Source organism: Phyllostomus discolor, chromosome 11 (assembly GCF_004126475.2).
Source record: "Phyllostomus discolor isolate MPI-MPIP mPhyDis1 chromosome 11, mPhyDis1.pri.v3, whole genome shotgun sequence".
In the NCBI taxonomy this organism is placed as follows: Eukaryota; Metazoa; Chordata; class Mammalia; order Chiroptera; family Phyllostomidae; genus Phyllostomus; species Phyllostomus discolor.
In genome coordinates this window covers 60,937,520-60,955,898 of record NC_040913.2, presented here as the reverse complement: position 1 = coordinate 60,955,898, position 18,379 = coordinate 60,937,520, and positions in this window count along the sequence as shown.

Below are 18,379 nucleotides of genomic sequence, written 5' to 3'. Positions count from 1 at the left end.
TGATTTTGTCACAATTCTGCAACTTTCTTGTTTTGATATCTCAGACAGATAATAGTTTCAGTTCTTTGAATCCTGGCATAACTCATTCCAACATTGAGAGTGGTCAAAATCTTTACTTCTCAACATTTTCAAAGTTTCAAAAGTTACTTTATCTACCAAAATTTTTCTGTATATTTTAATGTGCTATTTAAAAATGTTTGATCTGCCCTGACTGGTGTGGCTCAGTGGACCGATCACCAGCCTGAGAACTGAAGGGTCACTAGTTCAAATCACAGTCAGGGCACATGCTTGGGTTGTAGGCCAGATCTCCAGTTGGGGGTGTGTGAGAGGCAACTGATCAATGTTTCTCTGCAAATTGATGTTTATCCCTTCCATAAAAAATGTTATAATTTCATTACAAGAAAGCAATTTTGTTGAAGTGTATTTTGAATTTTGATAATAGCAGAAAAACTGAGATAGATTGTCAACATATTCAGCAAACATTTTTAAAACTGCATTTTGAAATGATCTTTTTAGGTTTCTCTGAGCTATATAGCACTTCCTTTATCATGAGCCATGGCACCTGTATCTTAACACTGCTTTTTTTTGTTTCTGTTTTAAATCTGAATTGGTAAAGGCCACACTGTCCCTTCTTCCTGTCTTCTGGGGAGCTCTTTTGCACATACTGCCAGGAAGAAGGATGCACAAATGGACATCAGCTCTCATATTTAAATATCTGCTGTCTTGGAAGAGCACAGGCAGCCAACCTCCACCTAGCCACACCCCTCCCTAGAAGCCTGGGGAGCACATGGCATTTTGACACAAGCTGGGATTAATTTAGGATCAAAGTTGTCACTCCATCTGCCTCTTTCCAATGATTTAGTATGGTTTATAGGGCTTTGTTAGTTCATTGTTATGAATTTGGTTCAAAATTTTACCCCTATTTGGAAGCATTTTGGTTTTAATGTGAGTACCACTCTTAGGACACTATATCTCTGGAACTGGGTCTATTATTCTCCTGTCCTATAAAGTCAGAAGGGACTTCCTGTGTCTCTGTGCCCTTTATAACAAAGACACTTCTAAGGAGATGCTACATGGCTTTCCTGGTTGCATCTGTTCTACAGACTTTAATTGACGCTCCTTCTGCCTGCTAGAGTAATACATGTTGTTTTGCTTACTGTGGTTAAATTATTTTTTAAATTTGGGTGATTCAGCTGCTTTAAGATTTGAAATCCCTTTACAGGATGGATCTTCCTTTCCTTTTCTGAAATATGTTTTTGAAATAAGGCTGATATCTTTGCTATTTTTCTTATTGTTAAGCTGTGTTTTAACTGCTAATATATTTTCTTGAGGCAAGCAATTGCCAAGCAACTGAAAGCATAAAGGGAAATTTGTACTATGCAAATGAGGGACTTAATGCATTAATTAGATGGATTGGAACATTGTATTTCCATGTGTTTCATGCCTTAATTCTTAAACTGAGACTTGGAACCGCTGGGAGGGGAGGGCTCTGATGGAGTTCCAAGAGAATTTTGGAAACCAGAGTGTTGGAGTTTTGAAAAGCTGTGTGGTCACGGTAGGAGCCAAATGAAGTAGAAAAGAGTGATGGATTCTCATGAAACTGTGTTGTTATGTTATAATGAGACAGTAGCTCAGAGTTCTAAGTGCTATTTGACAGACGTAGCCTCTAATAAGTAAAAACTGTACTTATTTTTATTTTCCATAGTGGTATAGGATGAACCAGTAAACAATTTTCTTTCTTTGTCAGAGGGGAACCCAAAATCAAAAGAATTTAATCAGAGCTGGCATCCTGAAGCTGGCACTATTCCTTCTGTCTAGCAAAGACAGCCACCACTGACAGCTCCCAAAGTGTCTCCTGTAACACAGCCAAGCCTCCATCAAGGTACGAAGGAACCAATGCTTCTTAGTCTAATAATGGTGAAGGGAAGTTGGATGGGGGAGTGTTTTCTTTTTTTTTTTTTTTAACACAAATGACAAGACTATATTCATGTTAGGAAAACATCTTCCATGTTATTCATTTTTCACTCATTCAATATTTATTCTATAGGTTTATCGATCACCTACTGCATATTATACATATATTGGGGGTGGGGATAAATTAGTCTACTACATAGACACAGCCCTTTTCTTCTGACGTTTGGTCTAATGCTAACCAGTATCACTGTTGAATGCATAGTGACTGCACAAGGTGCTTCCAAAAAGGAATGTAGCTTTATGAAAATATATTTCTAAGGAACCTGGCAGAGGTGGGGAGCGTGGGAATCAAGAAAGGATTATCTGAGAAATTGTCATAATGGGACCTAGAGGGAGGTCTTGTTCAGGTAGTGCTGGTGAGTTCATGGCAAAAAAATCAGAAAATAATTTTTGAAAAACTGACTGGATATGAAAGATGCAGATTTGAGAGCAAGGGACAGGTGGTTAGGCTGGAAATGTGTGAGGGCAAGACCATCAGCATCCTTTAGATCATGTCAATGATATGGGTCCTCATCCAGAGAGCAGAGAAGGCACACATGTTTTTTGTAATAGGCAGCATTGGAAATTATGGGACTTGCCTTTCAGGAAATGTAGTATTTTTCCAGAAGGTATGCTAATGTTTATAGATATGTCATCTATATATAATGTCTTGGTTAAACTAGCTACTACTTGGAATTGGGCTTTTATCACATGATCATCTATGTACTTGGTGACCAAGGCTAAGGACCACAAAGTCACCTTTTACTCCTCATTCTCCTCTCACATTGGCCATCAGCCACTAAGTGGAACAAGACCACCTGGTAAATTATTACAGATTCTCTTCCCTGTCTTAGTACCACACTTCCTATTTGGTTTTATCACCTTTGATGAACACTGATCTCAATCTATTCTCTTCTTTTTGGCAAGACTTGTTTTCTTTAAATATGTACCTATCAATTTAATGCAGTCATCTTGACACTGATAATATGATAAGACCCATTTGATTCACCTATTTTGGCATAGGGACAGGTTAAATAACAAATAATCTTCCTTCCTTCCTTTCTTCCCTCCTTCCTTCCTTTTATTATCAAGGATAGCTTTCAGCAGACATCCTGATATCACCCTGAACGCTATCTGTCCTTAATTCTTATGACATCCTTGACTATTCTATACCATCCCCTCCCACCCTGCACCTCATCCTACATCTTGGCCCAACACTTGCTTCATCCTAGAAAACATATCTTATTTATTCCATTTTATCCATGAAACTTATCATTGTTCCATAGACAGTGTTTTCTTTTAATCTACAGATTAAATTTCAAATCTTTAAATGCAGCTTTAAGGATTTCTATCACCTATTGCCTTCACTGATTCTCAGACCCCTCTCCTCATCATTCATACCCTTACATCCTAACTTATACAAATTAGCCCATTCTGCCAGACCTTTTCTCATCTTGTCTCCTTCAAATAGGAAGCCCTCTTCATGCATCATCACCTGGTGTAATCCTCCTTTCCCTTTTATGAGTCATTCAAATACAATGGCTTCTGATGCTAGAAGGCAGAACTAATTATTTCCAGAAATACTATCTCTTTCCTTAAGCCCCTTCTTTTATCTGCCTGTGTTATGGCTAGTATATGTATACCACTCTCCCCTTCACTAGACAGTGAGCATGTAGGAAGCAGGGACCATGGTTCTCCATCTTTGGATATCCCAGTGCACTATATTTGTAGACCTTTTCTTTGAAAGTATAATGGCACCTATAAGAATTTTAGCAAAATAATAAAGTTTACATGTAGAAAGAAAGATTTCCTATATTATGGTCAAGTTAATTTTTTGCAAATTATCATAACATGTCTCTGAGAAAAATGCTATCTCCAGCCCCATAAAAATACCACATGGGTCTATTACACTATGCTGAGAAACTGTTTTATTGTTTTTGTTAATTTGAAGTCTAGCGGAGTATCTCCTTTTTAATTTGTTAATTTTTCTTTTTGCTTTTCTACCGTTTCTACAATTTTCCCATGCTATGGGATGTTGTGAAAAGGGGAAATAATCTATGAAAATATCAAATTCTTATGGTGCTATGATGTACATTTATCTTTACAAGGATTTTTTTCTCAAGAAAAATGTTCATTATTGGCATGTAAATTGTGTCTGTTTGTATCATTCTTTTAAAAATACATAATTAAGTGTGTTGTCTGGGAGTGCTTAATTCTGTATTATTTTTTTGGTTTATAAAGAAAAAAATTAGTATTTAGATGAATAATGTTACTTAAATGATTTTTAATACTATTTAGGAAGTTCATCAATAAGAATAAAAATAGACAGTTTGACCATTTTGGTTAATTGTAACTATTTTCAGTATGAACATTCACATTAAGTATCACTTGTATGGCCTTATTTATTTATTTTTAGGTAGTCACAGTATGATTCTAATGAAACTCTGAAGTACAATTTTGGTACTATGATGCAAGACAGTATAATAGAAATATTGAAATTTTAGCCATAAATGCCATAAGATGTCATTTAAATTTATATCCCTGGCAATCATCTTGATGACCTAGTAATCAACTGAAGTCACAGTTGGGACAAGGGCATCCTGCTCTTTGAAATCACCCTACCACATACCATACTCTACTCCCTTCATTCAACTGTTCATGTTATCAAGGATGTGGCTCATTCACATACTTAAATAGGTGAAAAATCCACTTGCTTCAAATAAATAAAGTTGAAAAGATCTTAGGCTCTTCTTGGAAATAACTAGATTTGGGGAACCAAAAAAGCAGGATTGAGAATTGAGAACTCAGAAATTTGATACCGGGAATTTTTGTTTATTTGTTTTAGTGCAAGACCAATAAACTTACATGACACTAATGTATTTTGTATTGCAAGCTCAATAATGAACGCAGTGCATTGTTATTCTAAATCTGCTGCGACTTGGTTTGAAACATGTTAGAACTGATTTACTCAGAGAGTGAATGAATGAATTACTAGATAAATAAACTATTGTTTAGTTTTAGGTTAAAAATAAATCATTTTTTGACACTTTCATTGGATTATGTTACTGTCATGTTGACAGAATTTGAAGGTCAGGTTTGTGGGTTTTGGTGCAGAGAAAGGAATTCAGAATAGGAACACATGTTTACATCACCTTTTTCACATTTTATTCATCTGAGCTAATATGCTCTTCAAAATAGTGAAAAATTTAGCTCATTATTATATTCCTTATTAGCTATAATGTTTCTGTTGATTTACTGATTACAAATGAAAGTAATTTGTAGCATTTTGTTGCTTGATGATTCCCCTTGCATCATGTCTTTTTTTTACAAAATTTTAAACCCTTAAAATCTAATTTAATCAAAATAAAATCAATATAAAAGTATATTCCTTAGGATGATTCTTTAGAATTACTTGAGAAAAGTAAGTGGGAGTTATATAAATTCTATTTTTGTCCGAATTAATGCACATGCCTTATTAGATCATATGAAGATAAATTTCTTTATGAATAGAAGCATTTTTCCTCCCAGAAATAAAAGCAAAGAGTTACCCAGTATGTTTGAAACTATTCACATTAGAGAGGTGTTTGTTACATATGCAGTTTTTAGATCCCAGCCAGCCCAAAGTATGATAATCTTGGGGTTAGGACTTGAGAATCTACTTTGAAATTAAATGCCCCAAGAAACAATTACATACATTAAGGTTAGGAAAGCACTAGTTTAATAGTAACTTACCAAGTCAGAGTTAGATATTAAAATAGTCCCAGTAAGGGGTGCTCCAAGTTGAAGGTGAAGGAATCCAAATTTCTGCTTAATTAACAGCTTTCATCTAGCTTCATTTCTTAAAAACGTGACTCTTGATTATTACTGGAAGTCCTCCAAGATACCTTCACAGAGAATTTCACAGGTAGTTTGGAAGGTATGTCCCCATGTGGTAGCCAACCTGTCCTCCCTCTCCTGCTCCTTCTCTTACTTGCCCATTTTAGTGCCTACCTCACCTCTAGGAGGGGCCTCCCTGCTACCCTCCATCATGTCAATTCTAAAGTTCAATGTAAGGGACAGGTATGTACTAGGCTCACCATTTTCAGTGTGCTGATTTCTGGGCAAAGGTCCAAGTGGAGTTTCCTTAATATTCCTGAGTTAAACTTACAGTCTTGGTAAGGCTAGCTCTGTGGGTTCAAAGTTCCACTGTCACACTGAGCCACCACATAAGCATGTGACCTCATCCTGACAACCACAGAGGACTTGAATCTAAGCTGCAGAGCTGAGCATGGTGGAGAAATTATCCTAGACTTTTTTTTTTTTTTGCGTGGAGCTGAGCATGTGTGTGGGGTTTTTTTGTTGTTGTTGTTGTTTTGCTACAGGTAGATTTTAATTAGTGCCTTTAAAAGAAGTGAGAAACAGGCAATTTTAGTAGCTTGAAGTTAAGGGTAAGCCTTTCAATCATGAACGTAAGGTAGGTGTCTTGTACCTTCTAACATAATGTATTGAAAAAATAGCATGGATTTTTGGGGAATAACATCACTAAACATTATTAGTCAAAAGAGAATAAATGTATCTGCTTCAATGAAGGGAACTTTGAGTATGCAAATTGACAATAAGTGGAAGTTGCTGAAGGACCTTCATAAAATCAGGGATGTACTGTTAAGTATTTACCAACTGGTCCTTCTGCCCCCCAACAAACAAGCTTTGAACTATTATAGCATTTGCTAATTTCTGTTGTATAAATATTCCCACCATGGTTGATTTAACAAACATTTTTAAAAATGCCTCTCTGATGTGAAAACCACTGACATAGCTTCCATTAACTTGCAAAATTTCTAAATAATAATCTCCCCTTATTAACTGGTAGTAGCATACCAATGCATTTGGAGAACAGAAAATATGGAAGAGATGGAGATGAATGTCCATTAACAATGTTTCAGTCACAGGGACAGTTGGCTTCTTTCTAAAGGCAGCGTGGGATCAAAGTTGGAACTTCCCCTGGAAATCTGTTTAGAGCAGTGGTCTCAGTGGGGCAGGACTGGGGCAGATCCTGAAGGATCTCTCTTCTAGAGGAATTTATGGGGAATGTTTTTTGTCCTCCCAATGAACTGAGGGCCATAATGATGACTGGATAGAGGGCAAATATGTTAGATATCTTACAAAGATCAGGCCCCTACTGTATAACAAAAGTTTATCCTGAGTTTTGCACAAATTTCTAATGTCTTTACAGATTAATTTTTCAAGTTTAAAAAATGCTTAAAATGATCTGAGCCTAGAACTTAACTCTGTTTTATGTTTTGTATTTTAATGTGGCATTATTATAAATAGTGGATCTTCTAAAAATGCAAGTATTGGGCAAATAGAGGTATGTTTGCATTTGTTGGTTCAAAACTTTACCAAGAGTCATTCACCATCCAAATAAGGGGTAACACTCAGAGGATCTGAGTCTAAGGTAATACACCTGTGTCTGTCAGGATTTGTAACTACTGCAGCCACTATGTTTCTGAGTAGAGTATAAACATCATAAACTTGTTTAAGAGTAGTATATACGTAAGTATGGTGTATTATGAATTTTATTCTAGGATGGGTAAAGAGGAATTATATAGTCATTGTAGAATTTATAATAGGAATATTACTGAACACTTTCAAAATTATCCTGAGCTTGTAGTCATCCTGAAATCAACTCAAAGGCCAAATGGATGTGACAGCCCAACAGATATAGTAGAAAATTGTGTTGTCTGTTTCAAGCTAAAAGTGCAGAAGGTAACCAGAGTTTTGGTTATTGTCTAAGATATGAAATTTGTTGAATATGATGTGATGCAGAAACTTAGTAAAAACATATATTTTGTATTAGTTGAAGGAGCCATGATCACTACCCATCATTGAGATACATTAAGACAAAAGATGAGAATAAAATGGATGTGTGCATATAAATATATGAACATTTTGTAATATTACCATAACATTAAGAAAAGTATCAAACTCAATATGGTCATGCAGAGTTATAAAACTCGTGCCAGTATATGTGTATATATGTAAGTCTGTGAGTCTCAAAGAGACAAGGGCCTGAGAGTATTTTATTTGTATCTCTGGAGGTAAATAAGATGCCAGGCATGGAGTAGGAACTCATTAAAGTCTTCATGCATTCAAATGTGTTTAAATTGACTAATGCTAGAATTGCTAAATGCAGTATTTGATGCAGTATTTGATGCAATGGTTGGTGCTGTCCTGATTAATGGATACAGCTCACTGCAGGGCAGTGGTTCTCAAGTTTTCATGTCATATATATCTTGGTATATACAGAATATGAGCCAGTAGGTCTGAGATGGGTGCAGAGACTTTATATTTTTACCAAGTTCCCAGCTGATCCCCTCATGCTAGTCTTGGGCCCACTTTGATTACTGAGGCTTGGGGTTTGCTGCTGAGCATCTTTGTGGCTCTGCATCTACAAGTCAAGACTAAGACTTGCAGGAGGAGAAAATTATGATAAATAAGGAATTTCTATTTTTATGCTTTATTATATAACACTTCATATTATGTGGCTATACTCTATTGATTATGTTGTTGATGAATGTTTGGGTGGTTTTCACTTTTTTCTTGCTATCATAAATAACTCTAAACATTTGTGTAACTGTCTCCTCATATATACGAGGAAGGACCCCCAAAATGAACATTATTTATTAAAAATAGTGTATTTATTCTTACATGTTTAAACTTCAGTCACCTTCAAAGCACTCTGCATTTGATGCAATATACCTATTGAGACATTTTTTCCACTGCTCAAAACAGCTTTTGAACTTGTCGATTCTGATGTCTTTTAGTGTTTCTGCCATTTTTTGTTTCACTTCTTACACATTGGCAAAACATTTCCCTTTGAGGACTTTTTCATCTGGGGAAACAAAAACACCACTTGGGGAGAAATCTGGTGAATAGGGAGGGTGGTGCATTGGGGTCATACCATGTTTTGGTCAAAAACTGCATACTCAGTGTGGTGTGGGCAGGTGCACTCATAAATTACCCGTGAAATGGGCAAATGCACTGAAAGAGCCTTCAAAAAAAATTCACTGGAGCCAAACCCAGCCTCTCACAAAAAATGCCAGCTGGTTCACTGATACAGATGGGTTCCTAGAACACTCACCTAGTGTGGGAAGCCTGTACTACAAGGGGCCCACCCTCCAAAATGTAATTCCAGGTTTTTTTGGTCCCCCTTGTATTGTGAGACTTCCCCTCCTTCGCCCCTGCCCCATTCCTCCATCTCCCCCCAAATTGCTGGTTTATAGGGTAAGTATTAAATATTAATATCTAATTATAGTCCAAAGTGGTTGTACTAAATTTTACTTCTACCAGTATTGCCCTAGTGTTTCCATTGGTTCATGTGCTCTCATTAATATTGTTAAATTTTATAATTTTTACAATCTAAGCAGGTTTAAAATAGTATTTTGTCTTAATTTATATTATAATTATTACTAATAAGGTAGAGAATTTTTTCACATGTGTTTTGGGCCATTCAAATGGATGGGTATTCATATCCATTGCTATAGGATTTATATAAGATGGTAATTTTCTTAAGTGCTATCTTAGATTCTCTTATACATTATAGAAATTAATACATTTTGTAGTTATATGTATTGCAAATCATCTCACAGTTTATTTTATGCCTTCCATATTCTTGCTGGTAACTTCTAATGCACAAAGAAATCAACTTAATTGGAGGCCAGTTTTAAAGGGAATGCCTCAAAATGTTTATTATTAGGAACTATATTTGCTCTAGATTTTGCATAGGTACCTTTAACTGGTTAAGGAATCTCAATTACTTGTAAAACTTTTATATTAAGAATGAATGCCATTTTATCAAATATATTTTCTGCATCTATCAATGTGCTTATGTGGTTTTTCACTTTGATCTTTTAATGTGGTAAATTACGAGTTTTCCTCATTTAAACCTCCCTCCTTTGCTTTCCTGGTATAAACTCACCTTGGTCATTTAAACTTTTTTTTTATGGCTTAGTTTGGTTTGCTAATGCATTATTTAGGAAATTTGTTTCTAAATTCCTGAGTGAGATTGTTCTGAACTTTTCTTGTCATGCTCTGTCTTGCCTACTTTGGGGTCAACATTATACAAGCCTCAGGGTAGGTATTTCTCATTTTCTGTTTTCTGAAAGAGCTTATATAGAAGTGGAATAGTATGGAAAAGCCTTAAAAATCCATTTGGGCACTTGGGCCTAATGATTTCTTGTGGAAAGATTTTAAACTACAATATCTATACAAGTTTTTTTTTTTTTAATTAGATCTCTTTAGGGTATTTCCTCTTGAATCTGTTTTTTAAAAATGCATATTTTTTAATAATGTCCATTTAGTCAATTTTCCAATGCCTTGATATAGATTTGTTCCTCATATCCCCTTATCTACTTAGTGTCTTTATCTGTGGCTGTTATCTCCCTTTTCATTCTCAGCATGTGCTAACAGAAGGAGTTCATCCAACCAGCACTAGCAGAGAGAGCCAAACACTAAACACTGAGAATTGCAGTGAAGAAATATTGACTATTTTGTTATGAATGGCACCATTTAGGAAGCTAACACTCAAAATGACAGGAAGCTAATACTCAAAAGCCCAAAGTCCTTGATGGCATGTAGGTTGCAGATTATATAGGGCAAAATTACAAGACACCATGGGTTAGTGGGTTTGTGGTGGTGCTGGTAGCTAATTGGTAGGAGGTAAGTTAAGGGTAATGAATGATTTCTTCAGGTCTTGAGGACTGCTCTGCTATCTGTTCCTGTGTCCCTCCATCTGGATTCAGGGGTAAGTAGCCAGGGGGTAACTCCACCTTAGGGCTCAGGAACTGAAACATAATTTAAGTCAAGATGTTATTTTTAGCCTGCCAGAGGCATCCGGACCCTGCGAAGATTAGTCAGATTTGAGTCTTGGGGGCTGCTGATTATCCAAGGAAAGTAAGGAAAGAGAGAGACGGCGGGGGGGGGGGGGGGGGGGGGGGGGGAGCGACAGAAAGAGAGAGGGAGAGGAAGAGGGAGAGAGGAGATATCTAGAGCTAGGATTTAAAACTAAACTTAATCAAAGTCATAGGGATCCTTAGTTTCATAAGGGTATTAATGCCCACTTTATTTCACCATTCTCCCCGAAGATTGTCTGTTTTTTAAGTGTTCTTGGAAAGCCAGTTTGTGGTTTTGTTGATGCTTTATATTATATATTTGTTTCTATTTTATTAATTTCTGAATTATTTCCTTTAAAATTTTTGGGTTGATTTTGTTATGCTATTGCTAACAAGGTATGCATCCCATCATTTCTATTGTAAAAATTTAAAGATATAATAACCTTTGAAATTCTATTTTTGCTGAACCCCACAAGTGTTAAAAAATATTTTTATTGCTGGTTTCAAGTATTTTTATTTCCATTATGTTCTTCCTTTTATCAATTACTTAGAAGTGTCTTAGATTTCCCAAGTATACAGAGATTTTTAATTTACCTTTTGGTTACTGTTATTTATTATCTTATTTTTCTTTGTGATATAAATTCTTTTAAATTGAGACTTTTTATGAATTAATATGTGGCGATTTGAATAAAATTTCACCTGTGCTTGAGAGAAATGAGTATTCTGTCTGTGCAAGATTCTAGGGAAGTTCATTCCATCGAGATTTCTACTCTTTACAAGTTTTCTGTGTCTTTACTAATATTTTGTCCTCTTGACCTATCAACAATTGAGATTTCCTGCTATTGTGAACTTGCTCACATCTCCTCACAGTTCTTGCTCACATCTCCTCACAATGTATAGTTTTATTAATGTGGTTATAGGCATGATGTCTTTACTGGACTTTGAAGGCATGGGGCATAATGTGTCACCTCCTTATTCCCTGGGGTGGCAGCTGCTGAATGAACACACAAATGAATATATGTTGTGGGAAGGCCAAATGGATTTATTAATCTGACTTTTTGTACCAAATGGAATACCACAGTCACAAGAGATAATCTGAGACTGTACAGGAATGGATTATATCTGACAGAGCTTTCCATTAGCTATCACTTCACAATGGGCCAATGATCTTGTAACATTAGTGAAGGACCTTCCATCAAATCATGTTTACTATCATCATGGGTTAAGGTTTCAGATGAAAGCGGTGGGAGTTCTAGAATTTGGAGTCATGCCTGTTAGTTAAGTGAAAGGCATTTCACACATTTGCTTTTATCAGTTTATTCATGCTGATAGGTGCTTTTAGAGGGAATTCACAGCTCATGAAAGGCTCTGAATGAAAAGATCCAGTGAACAAAGTCTTCTGTTTATCTACAGAATGTGTCTTAGGATGGATATCAGCAGTCCCACAAATGTCTACTTTGTGTTTAAATGTATAAAAGAAGGAAGAGTAACCAAGATTTTTTTGTTGTGTATGTGTGTGTGTGTAACTTGAGTTCATTAGGTTAAATAAGAAGTTGGATCCATATATAGGTTGCAGGTACATATTTAATGCTTGGGCTCATTTTATAGGGGAAGCTAACTATCTTTTAAATCATTTGAAATGTATTTAAAACTTTCAGAGATATGTACAATTTTAACTCTGATCCAGTTTAAAATCATTGCAATTCTGAACATAGTTTTGTTCGAAAGGTTCAAATCCGTAACATAACACCTCAGGAAATGTAAATGTGACCCTACATTTATCATCCCCTTTTTAGCATGTGTTTGAATAATCTTACAAAATATTCAACATAATGATGCAGTGTTTCAGAATTCCTTTAATTTTATACTCTCACTGTTCCGTAGTCACTACCTTATTGATTTATCATTAGATGCCTTCTTTCAGCACTCATGAGTCTCCACAAAGCTCTCCTTTATTCTTGAAGGAAGAGTTATTTTAAATAGTAAACAAAGAGTTACTCAAAATAGGTTTTAGATTTTTGAAAATTCTTTTTTGAATGAGAAGCAAGAATAGTAAATAGAGCTAAGAACCATTTCTCTATTGATTGTCCACACTCACCCTGAAATAAATACCCACCAGAACCTTTAGAAATTTCCTATTTTTTTCTTAATTTTTTATAATGTGCTCTAAAAAGAGTGATTGCTGCCCATGTATTTGTGGAAAATGTTTTATAGTCTATTCTAATCTTATTTTTTGCAAGGAGGCTCAATGCTTCCATGGAATCTGAATTTCTTTTGGTGCAACATGTCCCATTTTGGTTGCTACATTGGGTTGTGAGGGTTCATTGATAATAAACGATGGTAAGTAATCATAATAACTGACAGTTTCTTGACTTTAACATATTTTAAATCTCTTAAATTTTTGTCTAAAAAGCAGAATAGAGTTAGAAACTCTACCATGTTACAGGGAAATAGGATCAATATATATTTTAGTGGCTTGACTTTATTGTTAGGTAGTAATAAAATATTTTGAAATATTTCAAATACTTTAGAGTATTATACTTAGTAACTTTAAAATAATATATTACCCCAAAATACTGTAAAATTATAAGAAAAATCATTTTCTGAGATATTTTATGTTTATTTGCAGTTAATTACACAATAAATTTATATAATAAAACTATCTTAATTTTTTATATCTCATTTTTCTTGGTAATGCCCAGTGCTTTTTTTTTTAATATGCTATTTTTATTTTTATTTATTTTTTTAGATTTTATTTATTTTTAGAGAGGGAAGGGAGGAAGAAAGAGAGAGAGAGAGAAACATCAACGTGTAGTTGCTGGGGGCCGTGGCCTGCAACCCAGGCATGTGCCCTGACTGTGAATCGAACCTGCGACACTTTGGTTCGCAGCCCGCGCTCAATCCATTGAGTTACGCCAGCCAGGGCCACCAAGTGCTTTTTCTATGTGTTATCCATTACAAGCAAAATTTTTAGATTTTGAAGGTATTTAATATAAAATTAAAAATTGAACAACAGTAATACAGAATACACATTATTTCATTTAACCTTGTTTTAATCTGTTTAAAGATTATGCTTTTGTTTTATGAATAAAATATAGAAATTTGAATTCTATATTTTGAATTATGAGTAAAAAACACATATAGAAACTTACATTCTAGACAAAACTACATATATTTAAAGTAACAAAGAATTTATTTTATTAAGTTTTAATTTATGAGCTTTCTTCTTTCTTAAGCTCTAATTTTCTTCTGCTACTCATCTGTAGGGATAATTGTCTTATTAATTCCATTCCTTCACTAACTTGAATTAAAAGTATTGCTGGTTCTTTGGTTTTATCTATTTCTGATGTTTGCTATTGCAGCTGGGCTGTGGAACTTGAACTCCCAGGGCAGTAATTGTCTGACTTTTAATCTTTCTGTTCCTTCCTACCCCATGTTGACATCTCACCCTTTCTCCATATGTAAGACCACCTTTACATTTATACCATTATCACACTTTTCCCTTCAATCTTTGATCTCCTAATTTCCTCTCTTAATTGTTTTCAGAAGTCTCTTGCCACTAACCACTTTTGATTAAGTGTTTTTGAGTCTCTTCCCACACCCTGTATTTAGAATCTGTCCTGTATTTTACTTCTTAGAAGATTATGAGCAGATTTCTTAAGTTGTGAGAATGTCAACTTTATGCTTGTTGTCATAAACATCAAGCTTCACATTATTTTTCAACTTTCACCTTAATTTTTCTTTTCTTTCTTTATCGAGGTATAATTGGCATGTAACATATTAGTTTCAGATGTACAACATAATGATTTTATATTTGTATATACTGCAAAATGATCACCACAATAAATCTAGTTAACATCTGTCACCACATGTAGTTATAATTTTTTTCTTGTGATGAGAACATCTTAATATTTTTAATATATGTATTTATTTTGAGTTGTTTTTAAATTTTTTCTACTTTTAAAAATATAAATTTCCTTTAGTATATAAATACTCTTTCAATTACAGAGTGCCATAACGTGACACAATTTAACCATATTTTCAAATATTTATAACTTGCTAAAATTTCCTTTCTCATTTTTGTTGTTAATATTATCTCTCTATAAACAGAGTCATATAATCATTCCCATTTCCTCTTCCTTGTTTTTTCCTGGATGTTTTGGGGTTGGATTAGAATGGGCAAAGCAGAGAATTGTAAATGTCCTGAGGACAGGGACCATAGTTGTCCTGATGAAGACATGAACAGAGGCAGCACACACAGTCTTGTGTACAGGAAGCATTCAATGATTAAATTAATAATTAGAACCATAATGATAATATAAAGCCAGCAGCCCTTCCTTATCTCCAACATACAGTATTTGACTTCTTATTTAATGATGGAAAGTCATGTAGATTTGACTAATAACGTTTGAGCAAAAAAGCCAGAGTAAATAAGACCAACAAGCAAAAAAGATGATATCCAAAGGAGGGGCAGAAATTTTGATTCTCATTTATTACAAGTATAAAAATAGAAAAGTAGACTCAATGCTTTATTCAAGATCACACAGTCAGGAGCAAACTAGGATCTAATGTACATTACAATAATAATGTAAGTTATCGATAAATTGATTTTTTCTATTTATCCTGTATTTTCTCACTGTGACACACTTTCTACAAACCCTCTTGTCCCATTTCCCCCAAGCTCAGGTTCATTTTAGGTTCCTTTTAAAGACTCAGGTTTTGTACTTGACTCAGATTTTCATAGACCTCAAAGCAAACACTACTTAAATAAGACAATTCTTCCTATTTTTTGTGACCACTTATATTTATTAAAGTGAAAATTTTAGGAATAAATACTTTTGAGGGTCAGTAGAGAAATGATGCTCCCCTTCATACTAGGTGAGGGGGTCTCTCCCTGATGTGTGTGACTCAGTTGGTTGGGTGGTGTCCTGAAAAACAGAAGGTCACTGGTTTGATTCCTAGTCAGGGCACTCGCCTGGGTTGTGTGTTGTGGGTTGTAGGTTGTGGGTTCTCTCTCATATTGATACTTATATCCCTCCTTTCCTCCATCTCTTCCTCACTCTCTAAAACAAGGAAATAAAAACTTAAAAAGGTTGGGGTCTCCTAGTATGGTGTTAGGGCAGCAGGATTCCCATGTAAGGTGAGGGATTAATGAATCAAACATGCCAACCTTTGGACAGCCTTCCAGGCTTTTCAAGTACTTCCAGTGTCTCAGCCATGGCTTGGAGGTAGCAGAGCTGTGAGATCTAAATGGCCATGCAGAGTAAGACCATTTGTGACTAAGTGACAACAACAGTGGATAAATAACCCTTTTCAAAACTGGTCTCCAGATCTTTGATCATACATAGATTATCTAGGATCTAAGCAAATTAGCAAGAGAGACTTGATCCTGAAAAAAAAAAAAAACTAGAATTAAGTTTCCTGCCAGTGAGTTCAGATGGGTGGGGGCATTAGAGTTATATGTAAATTTATTAAAGAAAAAGGGATTTTTCTTATAAGGGGATAATTTATTGATAAACTAGTTTGTACATTCTGTATTTTCTCTGTAGCACACCTTCTGTATTAGAATTCAAGCTCGCTCTATTAATAGATACATTTCCTGATTCAACCAAGTTTCTTTAGAATCAAACAAAAATATCTGGATCTAATGGCATATTTACAAAAATACTCAGCCCTATGATTTCTCTTCATGAAATATTTAAATTGTGATTATGTCAAATATGTTCTCTACTTTGTTTTATATATGAAATACAGTATATTATTTCAAAATTCCTTAGGACCAAAAAGACAAACTATTGAGACATCAACCAGTTCTAAAACAGAAAAAGGAATAAAACAATGAATCATATTGTATGTGGGGTTACCATAAGAACATAGATTTATTGGTATTTGCCGGTAATGTCCTACAACAAACAATTTAAATATGTCCAATCAAGATTACCATATTTTATAACTGTTGCTTTTATTAGTCCTTAAAATAAGCAATACTTTTTTTCTCTGTCTTTGGCTTATAACAATTCGCATCTGATTCCTGGACTAGGTAGACTCTCTCATTTCCTTTGCAGAGGTAATTATTTGCAAAGACTTATTTATGGGTAAATAAGTAGGACCTTTATTCAAAGGCAGGGGTGTCAAACTCATTTTCACCAGAGGCCACATCAGCCTTGCAGTTGTTGTCAAAGGACCAAATGTAATTTTAGGACTGTGTAAATGTAACTACTCCTTAACTAGGGGCAAGGAGCTCGGGCACTGCCAGGTAGAAAAGAAACAAGGCAGAGGGCCGTATTCAGCCTGCGGGCCTTGTGTTTGCCACCTGTGTTCTAAGGAATGAGGTCCAAAATGTTTTTGACCTCAGGCAAAATCCAACACAGGTCAGAGAACAATAGCTTATGTTCACTCAGAATTCCCTCCAGGTGATAAGTTTCTAATTTAGTCACAACCTGAAAATAAAACAACAGCCATAGCAGTGGAGGAAAAGAGATGCTATTAGGAAGCTTTTAGGCTTACTTATATATAAGCCACCACAATTGAATAGAACAAGATAGCAGAGTTATACCTATAAATTACTTGATTTATGATACCTATGCACTGACTGGCCTCACTTCTTCTTTCTCATAGGTGGATCTAGACCTAAATCAGTGGGGATTGTATTTCTTTGCAACTTCTGATCTCTGTTATATAAAGTGCTTATAAGTTTATATGCCATTTCAACTGCTGCTCATTTGCTAGAAAAAGTAGAAAATTCCTGTGATTCTTATTCACCCCCCAGCACCACATGCATCTACCCGATAGCTCTTGTTACCCAGATGATGTTTGCAGTCAGATGTAGAACAGACATGGTACTTTAAGAAGTTTTTCAGGGTTCATGCCATAGGGAAGAAAATCAAATTATTTCCTGTCTTTTTTTTACAACATGTTCCACTGAAGTCACTGAATATTAATTAGTAATTGAACATTAAAATATCATACCTATTTTTCTTCCATGTAGTTGGGTTATGTTACATTACATTTCTCTGTTTTCTTCCCCTCAGAGTAAAGATGTTTGTATGATGATTGAATACATTCATTCAAAGTAAAAATCTTTGCCAGGAACTATCAAATTAGTTAATAATGTAAATACTTTCACATACATCTACATACAATTTCTAACCCAAAATAGCAACATTCTAAAACTTTTCAAGGAAGTCCTTTAGATAATTTCCTCTAGGAGTTACATGTATGGTGGTTGTGCTTGTATGCATCCTTTGATTGTGAAGATCTTGGGGTGTTCCTGAGTTAATAACATTGACTTAATAGCAACATCAGGTAGTATCACCAGCTGAAACAGGCTTCCAAGGGAAGGTGATCTGGAGTTCCAATGTGAAGCCCCCAGAACACCTGTTCAGATGCATCTGTGATAATGGATTTAGGGGCTCCTCCTCCTCTCACCTTCTCTGAGTAGTGATAGACCGGGTGGCTACAATTCCAGAAATCACTTGTGCTAGTTTCAAAGCAGGGGCTTCAGCATGATGGAGATGTGGAGGTAAGTGAGACACACTAGAGACCTTAGGACAAAG